At 40.7% G+C, this 17,253-nt stretch overlaps 1 protein-coding gene across 2 annotated transcripts in view; it reads left to right on the plus strand.

Moving 5' to 3' along the window:
- FAM171B (family with sequence similarity 171 member B) overlaps positions 1 to 17,253 on the plus strand; it is a 40,027-nt gene that overhangs the window by 4,717 nt on the left and 18,057 nt on the right. The window lies entirely within an intron of this gene.

The following is a 17,253-nucleotide window of genomic DNA, read 5'->3' on the forward strand; positions in this document are numbered from 1 at the left end:
CACACAAATATTTTTTCATGTTCCTTTTATTCAGCTACATTTTTTTCAGTGAAAACTATAAGGAAAAATGATTTACACAGGAATTCTATATATGAAAAAATCTATTACCATACGAAATACCAGAATACATCTGTGTTTTAATACAGTAATAAGGAGGAAGAGACACTTGGCAGGGTGTGTAATTCTTGTTTGTACTTGTTTCCTTGTCTTAATCATAATTTTGCTAGAGCAAAATGCTAATTTTGCTATATTTCTCCACCATATTCAGATTCAGGAAATTAGTCTTGAGAATTGATTCTACAGAATAGGAGATTGCTTTACATTTTAAGAACAAAGGAAAAATGTCATGACCAAACTTCTTCAGCTTCAATATGCAAAATATAGAATAAGGGAATAATAAATTAATAATAACAAATAATAATAAATAATAAATTTCAATAAGAGAAGGATTTGAACCGAGCTGTCCTTGGTTAAAATTCAACATGTATCTAGTTTGACTAGCTATATTGGATAGCAGCTTCCATAATAGTTGGGCACTCTAGTTGGTATGATGGTATAATTTGGAACAGCTGATATAGGAATTGAATACTTCCTACATTTTAATTGCATGGACATTGAACAGGATTTCTTGATTATTTATGTGGAGTTATTCTATGGTAATTGATTTTTTTGTTGAAATAGTACATATCAGTGTACTTTTCTTCATTATAATTTGAGGTTTTTGAAAGTAATGACTTGCCATACGATAGATTTTCTCTTAAATTCTTTTGTAAGAAAATCAAATTTATAAGGATTGTATAAGATTGATGCTTTATCTTAGCTCACTGATCTTGTTAGTTCTCTGTCCTCATATTTGCCTCTATTGATTGCTTTCCTATGAAAAATTCAATGAACAAAGTTGGAAAAAAAACACTTTCCACAAATTAGCTTGCCTTAAACTTTGCCCTCTAAATATTTTATCACATATATATTATTTATTAAAATGGATTTATCTTTTAAGTTTCATGAGCAGTGCCTGAATTAATTTGACAGCAGGTGTTTGATACATTATCTGGAAGCAGAAAAAAACAGAATGTCAAGTAATGGCACATATTTAAATACTATAGATTCTGTAGTTATCTCTGATTATAAATAGTAATTGTAAAATGGTGACCCTACCTCAAATTAAGGGATTACAGGGTCATAAAAAGGGACTTTAAAAAGGAGTTGTGTATGGTAATGAAATTTAGTATAAGCTAGTTCATCTGTCCATGCCTTGGCACCAATGCAACATAAGTTGTGACACTGAATTGAAAATATACAATTGCAGTGTATTTGCAGGTGTGCATATGAACCAGTTATATCTGCTAAATTCTTTTTCATGTAAATTCCTCTTGGAGTAGCTGAAGCAGTTTCTATCTCCTTCTATATTTCATATCTAACTGTTCTTGCTCCTGGCAAATAGATGGGGAAGAAATGGAGGTAGTAACAGATTTTATTTTCCTGGGCTGCAAAATCACCACAGATGGGGACTGCAGCCAAGAAATTAAAAGACGCTTGCTCCTGGGGAGGAAAGCTATGGCAAATCTAGACAGCATTCTAAAAAGCAGAGACATCACCCTGCCAACAAGAGTGCGTATAGTCAAGGCTATGGTTTTCCCAGTTGCAATGTATGGCTGTGAAAGCTGGACCATAAGAAAGGCTGAGTGCCAAAGAATTGAGGCCTTTGAACTATAGTGCTGGAGAAGACTCCTGCAAGTCCCTTGGACTGCAAGGCGATCAAACCAGTCAGTCCTAGAGGAGATCAACCCTGACTGCTCTTTAGAAGGCCAGATCCTGAAGATGAAACTCAAATACTTTGGCTACCTAATGAGAAGGAAGGACTCACTGGAGAAGAGCCTAATGCTGGGAAAGGTTGTGGGCAAAAGAAGAAGGGGACAGCAAAGAATGAGGTGGCTGGATGGAGTCACTGAAGCAGTAGGTGTGAGTTTAAATGGACTCCAGAGGATGGTAGAAGACAGGAAGGCCTGGAGGAATGTTGTCCATGGGGTTGTGATGGGTCGGACACGACTTCACAACTAACAACAACAAAACTGTTCTTGCGCAGTACCTTACCTTCTGTTTTTCTACAGTAAAAGTTACGGCTGCTTGACATCAATCACATTCCCTGTGGTGTGTCACACCACATGGAAAGCCAGTTGTTGATAAGCTCTAGCTAGAGATTGTATTTTATTGCTCCAAAATTGACAGGTGGTCTGGTCATCCAAGGGACGCTTTAAATTAACAACTTTATGGCAATTGTCCGGTACTGGGGTGGGTGTGGGTGGGGAGGAGTCTTGTATCTCTGCCTAGAGTATTAGAATCTGAAATGTTTCAACCATCTCTGAAAGATTCAAAAGTAGTGCATGGAATTCTGTCATGGTGCAGGGTGGTGATAGGAATCTTAGAGCTTGAACAAATTTACTGTCAAACATCATTTCCCCCCCAAAAATGTTTACTGTATTTCTTGATTTAGAGGTCATTCTATATATAATATATTATTTTGTGTTTATTTACTTGCTTGCTACCTTTAAGATAAAAGCCATGACTAGAAGAAGGAGCCTGTTCTAAATCACTGGTGCCTGTCATCCTGCCACCACTACTTCAAATCTTTCAATTACAGTCACGTGAATTGGATTAGCTCTGAGGGTTAATAACTACTAAGCTGTGGCTGCCTCTCTCATAAGAGCAGCCTTGCATTGCACACTGAAGCACTGACAGCTCTAGCTAGGAACCCAGTTTTACATAGGCCAGGACAACTGTAGTAACTGAATCTTGCAAGTTTAAATGATTCTCTTTTTTCATCACTTTATCTTTGGGTGAACTAGTGAGAAGCCTGTCTGAGAGCTTTTCTCAAATTAATTTCTTAGAAAGGACTTAAGCCATACTTATCTGACCGCTCCTTTGCTAGCAGCTTTTCTGGCTGACCTTTAAGGCCATTCCCTACGCCCTCTGCAAGCATTACCAGACTGAAAAGTTGATTGGTCCCATCATTATGCCAGTTCCTAAGAATACCAGGTATTGCATGTAACTAGTGAAAGGATGTCAAAAGGTTGGTGGATAGCTGTCCAGTTTTGTTTTGTTTTTCTTTGGCGAATTGTGATTATAGGCTCACTTCAGTGAAGTTTTGGAAGACTTTGTTTTTCTGTATCTGTTTCCCACTTCAATATCTTTTACATATGTTGTAATGCTGCTTTTTGTCTCTTCTAACTTAAAATTCTTTTAAGTTTTTTTGCTGAGATCTTTTTCTTGCTTGCTTTGGCTTCTCTTCTTGGCTGACATCCTCTTTGCTTGCCTCTATTTTTTAGATCTCAGGCAGTCTCTTTTCAGATTCATTCTTAATATCTTTTAAATTCATTCCAAAATTCCTCTGGTTTCCAATCCATGGTCTTTGGGGATTTTAGAGCATTTCCTAACGTTTTCCTTGAAAATGGTAGGTATCGTATTGTGAAAATTGGTGGACTTTCATCTTCTCTCTTAGCTTAACCTTGAATTTGCACATGAGCAGTTTGTGATCTCTTCCGCAGTCGGTCCTTAACCACATCTCTGTGGTTAAAACTGAGTTCTTCCACCTTCTTGTGCCAAGAATATTGCCGATTTGATTCCTCTGGACGCCATCTGTTGATGTCCACACATATAGATATCATTTTGGTTTTATGAAGACTATTAGGAATTAAGAAATCAATGGATTGGCAAAAATTGATAAATCATTCATATTTCCAACTTTGGCACTCGAATCTCAAACAAGATACCACTACCACCAAAACCCAAACAAGGTAGCATAGTAGCATAGGCTTTGGAGGCAGTACATCATTTTTGCATGCATGATGCACACATATCATCTGTGAAGTGCAATCACTCGTTCAAAAGGGGGGAAAAAATCCTGGGTAAGAGGGAACCATCATTAGTTATATTCTCCCTGGCAATCATGTTATTAATAGATACAGGTAGTCCTCGACTTATGACCACAATTGAGCCCAAAATTTCTGTTGTTAAGTGAAACATTTGTTAAGTAAGTTTTGCCCCATTTTACAACCTTGCTTGCCACCATTGTTAAGTGAATCACTGCAGTTCATAAGTTAGTAACTTTTTAAGTGAATCTGGCTTCCCCATTGACTTCGCTTGTCAGAAAGTTGCAAAAAGTGAACACATGACCTTGGGACACTTGGGCAACCGTCATAAATATGAGTCAGTTACTAAGTCTCCAAATTTTGATCACATGACCAGGGGGGATGCTACAGAAGTTGTAACTGAAAAATGGCTATAAGTCACTTTTTTCAGTGCCGTTGTAACTTTGAATGGTCACTAAATAAACTGTTGTAAGTCGATGATTACCTGTAGTCCCTTTCATAATAGCCATTTAGCAAGATTGTACAATATACAGAGCCAGCATAGTAATTAAGATCTAGATTTGGACCTAGGGAGACCCAGGTTCAATTTTCCATTCAATCACGGAGCCTTTTCATGAATTTTAGGTCAGCCACTGCCTTTTTGTAACACAGGACTGTTGTGAGGCCCAGGACTATTCTCAGAATAACGGATCTACTGACCAAGTCAAAAAGATTTAATGGCCCTGTCCTATGTGACCAGCCCCATATTTTTAAGACACCTGTGTCTCCTGCCACAAATAGTTGGGATGAAGGGGTAGTTTGGTGGTCATGAGAAAATACTTTCTGATACAGTAGTTGCTGCTTCGTGGAACAGCTTTCGCCAAAGAGATTGGCCCAGATTCCTTCCTGGATTTATTTTTAAGATGTTCTAGTTTTAATTTTGGGGAAATGGGTGTGATATTTAAAGGCTGCATTCCTGACTGACTGCTGTTAGAAAAAAAAATTGTTCATTTAAAAAAAAAAATGTATAATGTTATTAAGTTATGCCTTGGATGGTTTTGCTAAATGAAAATGCAAGATTGAAAATCTTCCTTAGTATTAAAAAGAATAACCATGTTGACAAAGCTCCTTTAGAGGTTAAGGGCAAATGAAATTATTCTTTTGTTTGCAGATACAATTAATACTGTGTAAAATATGGAATATTGATAGGAAGAGTACTCTTTAAAAGATTTACGAATTTTGATAAGTTAGCTCTAACAACAATGTCCATGATATTGGGCAGCTCACAAGCAATCCAAGTGGGGATGGAGACTGAGAAATCAGTAAGCTTGGACTTTATATCAAGACTATAAGTTCAGCTGAGTTTTAGAATTTGAAAAAAACCTAGTCTTATTTCTCAGAGTTTTGAATTTGGTATGTGATTATTTGGGGGGTGGGGTGAGGGAACAGCCATGTATCAGTTTTGCCATGGAAACAATCATTTCATGAGATGGTGTGTATACATTCATGTATTTTTTATTACTTCAGCTTTAAGTGATTTTTTAAAAATGTGTATTTTATACTTAAATAACTCTAGGAAATAATTGTGGTTCCAGCCATGTTTGTTTCCTAGTTATTCTGCATGCTCAGATGATCTTGCTTTCTGCAAATTTTTGCAAACATTTTGCAATGTTGGCTGGGAAATTCTGGGAGTTGAAGTCCACACATTTAAAGCTGTTAAGGTTGACTGACGCTGATGTAGACAAAGAGCATATGGCCATAAAACAATCCAATTTATTGAAATTTGCTTTCAGCACAATGCCCAGAAGCTTCTGTTGTTTCATCACATTTGTCTCTTTTACAGGCGGTCCTCAACTAGCCTGTGGATCACACCAATCCAAGAAATGTGTTCAGACTTGAATGAACTGGAATACATTTATTTGCTGCTGCTTCTACAGATAAACTACTTGTTTTAGTCACAGTTAAAACGGATGTCATCAGATAGATAGATGCACTTGAAAAAGATGATATCTATTCATTGTGTCTGACTCTTGACGATTCTGTGGGGCATTTCTCTCCACGTCTTCCAATCTTGCACTACTTTGAGTTGCTCTATGTTCTGGCTGGTGTCAGCTTTGATGGTGTCCAGCTACTGTGTTCTTTGATGGCCTGCTTTCCTTTTACTGCTAATTTTCCAAACATAATTGATTTCTGCAATGAATTTCCCCGCATGGCATGGTCAAAATAAGTGAGACGCTGTTTTATGATTTTGCCTTCCAGTGACATGTATGCTGTTATACTCTCCAATACTTGCTGGTTAAATCACCTCTGCTGTCCAATAAATACGCAGGAGCCTTCTCTAGCATCACAGCTCAGATGAGTCAGTTTTCTTCCTGTCACACATACAAAGACATAAAAATCATGATTTTATGCATCTTGATAATGCTGTATATGCTATATGTTTGGGGAAAATCTGCTTGTGCGTTAAAAAAAATTGGTTTTGAGTACTTTAGGATGCAGTGGCTCAGTGGCTAAGATGCTGAGCTTGTCGATCGAAAGGTCGGCAGTTTAGCGGTTCAAATCCCTAGTGCCGCATAACGGGGTGAGCTCCCGTTACTTGTCCAGCTTCTGCCAACCTAGCAGTTCAAAAGCATGTAAAAAATGCAAGTAGAAAAATAGGGACTACCTCTGGTGGGAAAGTAACAGCGTTCCGTGCGCCTTTGGCGTTTAGTTATGCCAGCCACATGACCACGGAGATGTCTTCGGACAGCGCTGGCTCTTTGGCTTTGAAACAGAGATGAGCACCGCCCCCTAGAGTTGGGAACGACTAGCACATATGTGTGAGGGGAACCTTTACCTTTACCTTATTTTCCTTATTTACCTTATGTTCCTCAAGGGGAGCCCTACATGGGGCTCCCCTTGAGGAACACCCGGAGGCTCCAACTGGTCCAGAATGCGGCCGCGCAGGTGGTGATGGGGGCGACTCGACGCTCCCATGTAACACCTCTCCTGTGCGAGCTGCACTGGCTCCCAGTGGTCTTCCGGGTGCGCTTCAAGGTATTGGTTACCACCTTTAGAGTGCTCCATGGCTTAGGGTCTGGGTATTTACGAGACTGCCTTCTGCCGCCAGTAGCCTCCCACCGACCAGTACGCTCCCACAGAGAGGAGCTCTTCAGGGTTCCGTTGGCCAAACAATGTCGGCCGGCGGCCCCCAGGGGGAGAGCCTTCTCTGTGGGGGCACTGACCCTCTGGAACGAGTTGCCCCCGGAGATACGGCGGATCTCGGATCTGCGCACTTTCCGCCGTGCCTTAAAGACATTTTTGTTTCATCAAGCTGGGCTGACCTGACCATATTTTTTAAGTTGTTTTAATTTTAAGAGCCTTAATAGTACAGGGGTTTAGTGCACCCTGTTATTAACACAGCTGCCTGCAATTTCTGCTGGTTCGAATCTCTCCAAGGCTCAAGGTTGACTCAGCCTTCCATCCTTTCTAAGGTAGGTGAAATGAGGACCCAGTTTGTGGGGGCAATAAGCTGACTTTGTATAAAATATACAAAAGAATGAAGGCTATTGCTTAATGCATTGTAAGCCGCCCTGAGTCTCCGGAGAAGGGCGGCATATAAATCAAATTAAAAAAAAAAAAAATTAAATTGCTAAATTATGGGTTTTTTAATATGGGGGTGTTTTAACTGTGGGCCAAATTAATTTAATTGGCTTTTAATATTGTTTTAATTTTTGTATTTTCTGTATTCTATCTGCTGGCTGTTCACCGCCCCGAGTCCTTTGGGAGAAGGGCAGTATACAAAATAAATAATAACAACAACAACAACAACAACAATTTTAGTTAGAACATTATTAAGGAACAGGCATGTGGAAATGCACTTACCTCTGCAAACCTAATAGATATGGGTCCAGTTCTCAGGATAGTCTGTACCATTTTAGGAGGCAGATTCTTTTGATATGGAATTTGAATGCATGAGACTAACTAAAATATAAAGTTGGATTAACATATTTACTATAACCCAGAATAACAAGACTAAATATAGCCCTTTGTAAGATTCCATACAACTCAATGAATAATGAAAATGAATAGAGTCATCAGCAGTTGCCCATCATTTCTGCATTTTTACTAGTTATGGAGACATTTGGATGTTAAGCAATTCAGGTAGAATAAACATATGAGACTTTCTGTTTTTATAGTGTATTGTATAATTTAAGCCCAAAGTAGGTTGCATATTGATTTGGTTGATATAAAGCATTGTACTTTACCACTATACCAATTATGGTTTATTTAGAAGACCATCATTATGTGGAATAGAAGAGAGTATTTGTAGCTAAGGTTTGAACCGTGGAGTCCTTAATGCTCTCTGAGTTTGGTTATTTTCTTGCAGGCACTTCATTAGCCAACTTCATTAACATCATCAGTGCTTGAAGGGAGTAGCCTTAATTTTTGGAATCCATCAAAAAGCAAAGCCTTTTATTCATAATATGACTTGCTCATGGCCTTTTCCAGCAATACAGGGGTTTAAAAAAACCCAATTTCTGTTGTATTAATTTAAAATAGGATGTATGTACTGAAAAGTTAAAACAGCCCCATTTAAGTTTTGGAATTAATATTTCAATGTACAGAAAATGGAAATCAGTTTAGAGGTCCTTTTTCTTGGAAGTATTCATTATGAATTTTAAAAATGCACAGAATATGAGTAGTACGCTTAAATGCAAATGTCAGTTCTTCCCACAGTTAACTTTGTTGTTTTTGAGGCTATAGTGGTAGCACAATAGCCATTCCTTCTCCTACAGCAACATCTTCCTAATGAAAACAACACTCTTATTCTCACCTTCTACTTATCAGTTCACTAGAGGAAAAAGTCTGTGTTTGTGTGCCTGGCCCACCTCCAGACCCTGATAGACTCACACAGAGAGGCACAGCTTCCCTCTGAGTTGTCCTAGCGGGGTGAGCTGAATCTATTAGCTGCTTTTATTATTGGCCTTCTGTAATATTGTGCATGCTGAATTAATGTAGTGAGAAGAGTGGTATTTTCGGCATAACAGATTTCTTCTTTATAGGTCAGTGCACCTTTCATATCCCTAATAAGCTTGAGCAGGAAATACCATGAGTGAGACATGGAAAATGATGGTGTTCATTCAGCTATGACCAAATAAATCACCCTGCATGTGGGGGCGCCGAGATTCTTAGCAAGTGAGATGGAAATGCATATTGGAGATAGCTTCTGGTAAAATCTGAAGCATACATCAGGAATTTTTGAAACGGGGCAAACTGAAAAGACAGTAAAAAGATTTCTGGACTAATTTAGTGCCGAGGAAGAGAATGTGAGATTCCATACATCTTTGATGCAGATATGTTCTTTAACATACACACACACACAGTCCAATTGGCTGCTTATGCCATAGGTTAGCATTTTCAGAAATTTGGATTGGGGTCAGGAAACTATAGTTCATGGGGCAAATACTTGTTTTTATGGGGGCTGTGTGAGAAGAATGGACAGCAGGCAGGCAGCAGAGTTCCAGGCCTGAGCCTCAGCCTTTTTGGGGCCAAGGATAGGGCATTCTAGGTGGTGATAGCCTTGTTACTGGTGAGCTGGTGCTGTCCATTGGCTGGTCACTCCTTGACCTACAGAACTGCCAGCCACAGCCATATTGGCAGAAGAGAGTCAGGATCTGGCCCTTTACAGAAAAAGTTTGCTGACCCCTGACCAAGACATTAGAAGAAGGTAACTTAACAAAGAAAGTGTTTAGTGACATGGCTATGACTATCTTCATCTTCTCATCCTTACTATCATGTCTTCTTGGCAAGATGTGAAAAAAAAAAAAACTGTGGCAGAAATAGTAGACCTTTTTTTGAAGACACTTTCAAGGATTAACCTGTAACACATTTTTAAAATATTTCTCCTGCATCTTTTATAAGGTGGGGATTTGTAGGTATTAAGAGAGTAAAGAAGCTGCCCATAGAGATAATGCACTCAAACAATATATCAAGTGTTCTAATTTAATCTAAAAATGAAACTTTCAAAAACTTAATTTTCTGGCTGGAGATCAAGGTGTAACATCTTTTTGATTTTCTGGGTTTATAGGCTGAATGGTATATAACTTTCATAAGGTTAGCATCATCTTGGAATTTCATAGAAAGTTGCCAAAGGAGAAGTTTTATGTGATGTAACTCCCAGAGTTTTCAAATCAAGGTCTTAAATATATACAAGGTGGATTATTTATTTATTTATTTATTGGTTCGATTATATGCCGCCCTTCTCTGGAGACTCCGGAGAAGGTTGTTCTTCTTAAGCTCTGAACAAGTATTTATTGACTGTCAGGATTGGCATGCCTTCTTCATACACTTACTTTACAGGTAGTCCTCGACTTACAACAATTCATTTAGTGACCATTCAAAGTTACAACGGCATTGAAAAAATAACTTATGAGCATTTTTCACATTGACGATCTTTGCAGCATCCCCATGATCACGTGATCAAAATTCAGATGCTTAGCAGTTGGTTCATATTTAGAACCGTTGCTGTGTCCCAAGGTTTGATCCCTTTTTTGCGACCTTCTGATAAGCAATCGGAGAAGCTAGATTCACTTAACAACTGCATTGCTAACTAATCAACTGTAATTATTCACTTAACAACTGTAGTAAGAAAGGTCATAGAATGGGGCAAAACTCACTTAACAAATGTCTCACTTAACTCGGCTCAATTGTGGTCGTTAGTCGAGATCTACCGGTATCTCCTGATGGAAATAATGCAGAAAGACAGTCAATGATATGACTTAGTGTGATCTAAAATCTTGTGTCATTGCTTTTTGACAGTGTAATATGTTAGAGATCAAAAGAATTGCTGTTTTGAGGGATTTGGACCATTTAATCTTATTTCAGGGGTGTAGCAGGGCTATTGACAATCTAACTGCAACAGTTGTGACAGAAGATCTAAAGAACACAATGACTGTACCAGGTGGAGGAAACTGGTCTTGGCAAAGGAGAACAACCCCCCCCATGGGGATGCTGCAAAGAAGAAACCCCCCTTTCCTCCCTATGCAAGCCAGTTCCTTGCCATTGAGTGGCAGATTCTCATCAGCCTGTCAGACAGTGGAAACAAGGGTAGAATTCTAAGTCTTGTAAAGCAGTGGTCCCCAACCTTTTTATCGCCGTGGCCCGCTGAGCGCGCGCAGGGGTGCGGGCACAGCCCAGGAGCTTTTGCGCACGGCCCATTGCGCATGGCCCAGGAGCTTTTGCGCACGGCCCAGGAGCCTTTGCGCTGCAGCGTTCATGTCCCCCGGCCGCTGCGCGGCCCGGTGCCAGGTACTCCACGGCCCGGCACCGGTCCGCGTAAAGCACTCTTCTAGTCCCTGGCCCTGCCACCTCTAATGACATTCTGTTGTGCTTATCAGTCCTCCTTACTGCCAGCAATCTGAATGGCAGCCTATAGCAACTGCCATTTCTGACAGCTCATGAAGTTGATTTGTTTTGCATAGCATTGCAGCTACCTTCCAGATCCTCAGTTTTCCACCACCTTACACTACTCTCCCTCTCCCCACCCAATTTTTTCCAGATTTCCAGGGGAGCTGTCATGGTATGTAATTATCTTTATCAATTAATGATGCAGTTGCACCAAAGATCCCACCACATGTCTCTCCTACCACTCTTACTCCTTGCTGACCACAAATGACTCTAGCAAAGATTTCAAACTTATTGAGATCCCACAACCTGAGTTTTAAGTCCTGCTTAAGAGGTGAAGCTCTGGTGATAGAAAAATTAGCTGTTTGAAATGTTTTTGTCCTTAGACTCTCGAATAAATTTATCAAATTTTCATATAACCTAAAATTTGATGGAACATAGTTTGAAATACCCTGGTCTATATTTATTAATGCCTACCTGTAAGAGTGATATGAACAGTGAGTTGAGTTAAATGTCATGTCCTCCCCTCTATTAGCTCCAGTGGCCTGACTAAAGAGGCAATACAGTATATGTTTGATATCTACAATCTGTAAAACATATGTTTACAATAAGTAGCAATGCAAATTTGATTCTTGGAATCAGCAACACAACACTCAATATGCTAGTGATTAGCAAATTTTCCCATGTATGATTTGCAATTATTTTTTTTAAAAAAGTTTATTTCAAAGACAAACTAAAATACGATTTTTTAAAAAATATTTACCGTATTTTTCGGACTGTAAGACGCTCTGGAATATAAGACGCACCTAGCTTTTGGGGAGGAAAACAAAATAAAAAAATATGCCTCTGCTTCACAGCAATTTGCCTCCTTGCAGCAAATAGCAAACAGCCTGGTAAGCTTCATCTGATTTAGCACGAGCAACTGATAGGCGGTTGGATTGGCGGTTGTTCCAGGCTGCAGGGATCGCCGCCGCCATCTATTGCCGCCTCCATGTGTCCCATTCTTGGCCTTCACATGTCTCATTTTCACCTTTTGCGTGCCCCATTTTCAGCCTCCGTGTGTCCCGTTTTCGCCCCATTCCAGGTGGCGGGGATTACCACCGTTGCCTATCCCCGCTGCCTGGAACGGACCAAAAATGGGGCATGTGGAGGCCGAAAATGGGGTGTGTGGAGGCGGTGATAGGTGGCAGCGGCGATTGGTGGCGATCCCTGCAGCCTGGAACAGCTGATAGGTGGTATTCCAGGAGGCTGATCCAACCGCCAAATCAGCTGCTTGTGCTAAATCAGGCTGTGCTGAAGCTGACCAGGCTGTTTGCTGTTTGCTGCAAGAAGACAAATTTCTGGGAGGCAGAGGCCGAAGGGTGGGGGCGGGCAGGGCTTCAGCAACATTTGCTCTATAAGGTGCATAGACATTTCCACCCACTTTTTTTGGGGGGGAGTGCATCTTATACACCGAAAAATACAGTAATTTTAAAGGAAGGATTATGTATCATTTTCAAACCTGCGTATTTCCTAACCCAAAGAAAGATTCATTTAACTTACTTTTTGAAATTACTAGCATATAACAATTTAGAAAAAGGGTATTCAAAATGCATATAATGAAACATGGGCTAATTCAAATATAAAATTCAAGAGTCTATTTGTATTTAAGAAGTACTCTTGAGGGAAAAAAACCAGCCTTTGGAAAATGCTCAGTAAGCATTTCTTTTTTGTGTTTGGAAAACAAAACATAAGCATTTTATATCCCAAACCTATATATTTAATTGATAGTTTTTTTAATTTATTTATTTTTATTTATTTGATTTATATACCGCCCTACTCCCGAAGGACTCAGGGCGGTGAACAGCCACAGGATAAAAACACATAAATACAAAATTTAAAACTGAATAAAACCGAATTAAACAATTTGGCCGAAGACAGATTTAAAACATCCCAATAAATTAAGAATGAATTAAAATTTGCGTTTTAAAAAGGAGAAAATTAGGCCAGGCCAGCCTGATGGAATAAAAAGGTCTTGAGAGCGCGGCGGAAGGTGCGTAGATCCGGGATCCTCCGTATCTCCGGGGGGAGCTCATTCCAGATAGTAGGTGCCCCCACAGAGAAGGCTCTCCCCCAGGGGGGCCGCCAGTCGACATTGTTTGGCCAACAGCACCTGAGGAGCCCTCTCTATGAGAGCGTACCGGCCGGTGGGAGGCTACTGGTGACAGCAGGCGGTCCCGTAGATAACCAGGTCCTAAGCCATGGAGTGCTCTAAAGGTGGTAACCAAGACCTTGAAGCACACCCAGAAGACCACCGGGAGCCAGTGCAGCTCGCGCAGGAGAGGTGTTACATGGGAACGCCATTTTGCTCCCATAACCACCCGCGCGGCCGCACTCTGCGCCAGCTGGAGCCTCCGGGTGCTCCTCAAGGGGAGCCCCGTGTAGAGAGCGTTGCACTAGTCCAGGCAGGAAGTGACGAGGGCATGAGTGACCGTGCGTAAGGAGTCCCGCTCCAGAAAGGGACACAACTGGTGAATCAGGCGAACCTGATAAAAAATCCTCCCGGTCACGGCTGTCACATGCTCTTCTAAAGACAGCCGTGAATCCAGGAGGACGCCCAAGTTGCGAGCCCTCTCCGTGGGGGCCAGCGATTTGCCCCCAATAGTCAGTGATGGCACCAACTGACTATATCGGGACGTCGGAAACCACAGCCACTTAGTCTTGGATGGGTTGAGCCTGAGCCTGTTTCTCCCCATCCAGATCCACACGGCCTCCAGGCCTCACTTCAAGGGCATCGTTGGGGTGGTCTGGGGTGGAGATTTACAGCTGAGTATCATCAGCGTACTGATGGTACTTCACCCCGAAACCATGGATGATCTCGGCCAGTGGCTTTACATAAATGTTGAACAGAAGGGGCGAGAGGACCAACCCTTGTGGCACCCCACATATGTGGTGCCTCGGGGTCGACCTCTGCCCCCCTGCCAACGCAGACTGCAACCGATCGGAGAGAAAGGAGGAGAACCACTGCAACACAGTGCCCCCCACCCCTAACTCTTCCAACCGGTGCAGCATGATACCATGGTCGATGGCATCAAAAGCTGCTGAGAGATCTAATAGGACCAGCACAGGGAGCAACCTCTGTCCCGAGCCCTCCAGAGATCATCAACCAACACGACCAATGCCGTTTCCATGCTGTACCCAGGCATGAAGCCCGACTGGAACAGATCCAGATACTCCGTTTCATCCAGGTGCTGGGGGAGCTGTCGCACAACCACACTCTCAACAACCTTCGCCACAAAGCGAAGGTTGGAGACCGGACGATAATTAGCCAACACTGCCGGGTCCAGGGAAGGCGTCTTGAGGAGAGGCCTCACCACCGCCTCTTTCAAGGTGGCGGGGAAGTCACTCTCACTCAATGAAACATTTATAATCCCCTGGAGCCAGCCTCGTGTCACCTCCCGAGAAGCCAGCACTAACCAGGAGGGACACGGGTCCAACAAACATGTGGTCGTGTTCAGTCTACCCAGAATCCTGTCCACGTCGTCAGGAGTCACAGGGTCAAACTCATCCCAGATAACATTCTCAAGACCTGCCTCAGTCATCCCCCTGAAACTACCCAGTCGGAGTCCAGACCTTCCCGAATCTCAGTGATTTTGTCATGCAAATACTGTACAAAGTCCTCGGCTCTACCCTCCTTTATAGTAATTCCTTTACAGTTCAGTCCTTGTCTTTAAGCATATATTTGTGGAACTGAAGCTTTTATATGATAGCCATATAGTCCTATATTTGAGAGTATTGAGCAAAACTAGGTCATTAAACAGCCCGTGAAGAGGATGATACCCAGTTATTAGGAACTGAGGAAGTGAGATTTCTAAATAAGCACTGTTTTATCTTAAGAAGCGTGAATGACTTGTTACAGGAGAACAGTGCCTCCACATGTATTGAAATGTCAGAATCTTGAACTTGTTTATAAGCAAAACAGAAGTTGTTGCTACAAGTGTCTGTCCTTACATTAGCTATAGAAAACGTGAGCCAGCCTTCATTGACAGAAATTCAAGTGGCAATCAATCATATTTGAAGGCATAGTATCTAGGAATCCGTTGCTGTCTCCACAGAGAATCCTTGAAACATATATATTCTTTTAATATGCATTTACCCATTATTGATTACATTAGTAAGTAGCACTAATAAATAAGCAAAAAGCACTTAGTTTGCTTCTGAACACCAGAGCTGAGTGCTTGGTAGTATAGAGCCAAAATGGAAGCTGCTTTCCACAATAATGTGTGCTACTGAACTTCAAAGTCTTGAATAGATTAGATTATTTATTGCATTTGTATTCTGTATTTCAAATCAAACCTTTATTGTCAATGCACAACATGTGTACAATTTCTTCCTGAAACTCAAGGTGGTCTATAGTAGAGAGGGAGGATATCCTTTTATTTTATGGTCACATCAGCAAATCTGTGAGGGAAATCAGGATGAGAAGAGACTGTCTTAAAGACTTCCATTGAGCTCTGTAGTGAACTGGGAAACATAAATGTGAGGGTTTTTAAAAATATTTTATGTATACATTTATCTTTAACATACATAAGTGCTTAGTAAACACTGTATTTTCTGGCTCAATTTACTTATACATAATAAATAAATTAAAATAATATTATTTACTTGTAATAGTAGTATTCTTTTAACTTCTAATTTCTACTTCTATTATCTAACCATTGGTAAAACAAATCCCATGTTGAAAAGTATTCTGTATCTTCTTTATTTTTTATCTTTAATGTTAACCTATCCATTTCTGCACAGTCTAATATTTTTTTAATTATATTTTCATCTGTGAGAGTTTCCTCATTTTTCCAGTGTTGTGCAAATACAATTCTCGCTGCTGTCAAAACATGTAGTATTAAATACATGTTCCCTTTGTCATATTTTTTTGATAGTATACCTAACAAAAATATTTCTGGCTTTAAATCTATGTGTATCTTTATCATTTTCTCTAACCATATATGTATTTTCATCCAATTTTTTTTTTGCCTTTGGGCATGTCCAGCACATATGGTAGTACTACGAGTCCGGTATTGGTGAGTTTTCTTAGTTCTACAACAAATAATCAGTACAATACTTGAACTCGCCTGCTTTTCCAAGAAGGACTATCTTCCAGTGCTTCAAAATTTCCATTGAAAGCAACAGCTGTGTTCCCTTTCCATGCATCTTTCTACCCTCATTATTGGAAATGTGACTGGATGACATGCGATAGGCCCAGCACTATAGCATAAAGCCCCAGCCATCACGGCCCAACAGCACAGTGCAAAGCCCTAGTTTTCCTTATTGCTCTGTACTCCAAGGCATCTGTAGCTTTGTGCTTCCCTACTCCATCACCCTACCAGACCTCGTCCATCTTCTGGTGTCCACTGCTACTTGGGCATGCCTAGTATGGCCTTTCACGAGGCAGATGCGGGCCACATGTAATTCTGTAATATTATGAGGAAATCTCCCCATGGGAAGAAGACTCATGCAGCCAGTAGTTGCTTGTGAAGAGCCAGGCTGAGTATGCTTGATCAGTGAGAAGACGACAGCAAAGGACAGAAAGCAGCCTCTGTGAAGCGCAGAGGCCCAAAAGAGCAGAGATGGAGAGATAGGCAGGTAGGGAGTGTTGTAACAACCTTGTAGTCATAAATGAGACTATTGGTGTAACTGAATATGTGTTGAAGAAAACTGTGAACTACCAAATAGGAAATGTCATATGCCATAGCTCACTAAACACTTTTTCCTCTTCTATCTTTCTCTCCACTTTTTCACTTGAAGATGGGAATATGCATGAGTCATCCTTATGGATCAGTGCATGCTTTATGGGATATGCAAATATCTATTTCTCCATAGAAGTCTTAGCAATCCAGTTACTATGGATCATGTTTTGCTTTCTCTCAAGTTATGAAACCTGCAAATATTTTCCTAGATGTGCAAAAATGCATTCCGAAGAAATCAAAGACCCATTCTTTTTTAAAAAAATAAAATGCTGGAGTTTAACTAAAATAATTGAGAT

The sequence above is a fragment of the Pantherophis guttatus genome, chromosome 1 (genome assembly GCF_059756535.1).
Source record: "Pantherophis guttatus breed Tessera chromosome 1, ASM5975653v1, whole genome shotgun sequence".
In the NCBI taxonomy this organism is placed as follows: domain Eukaryota; kingdom Metazoa; phylum Chordata; class Lepidosauria; order Squamata; family Colubridae; genus Pantherophis; species Pantherophis guttatus.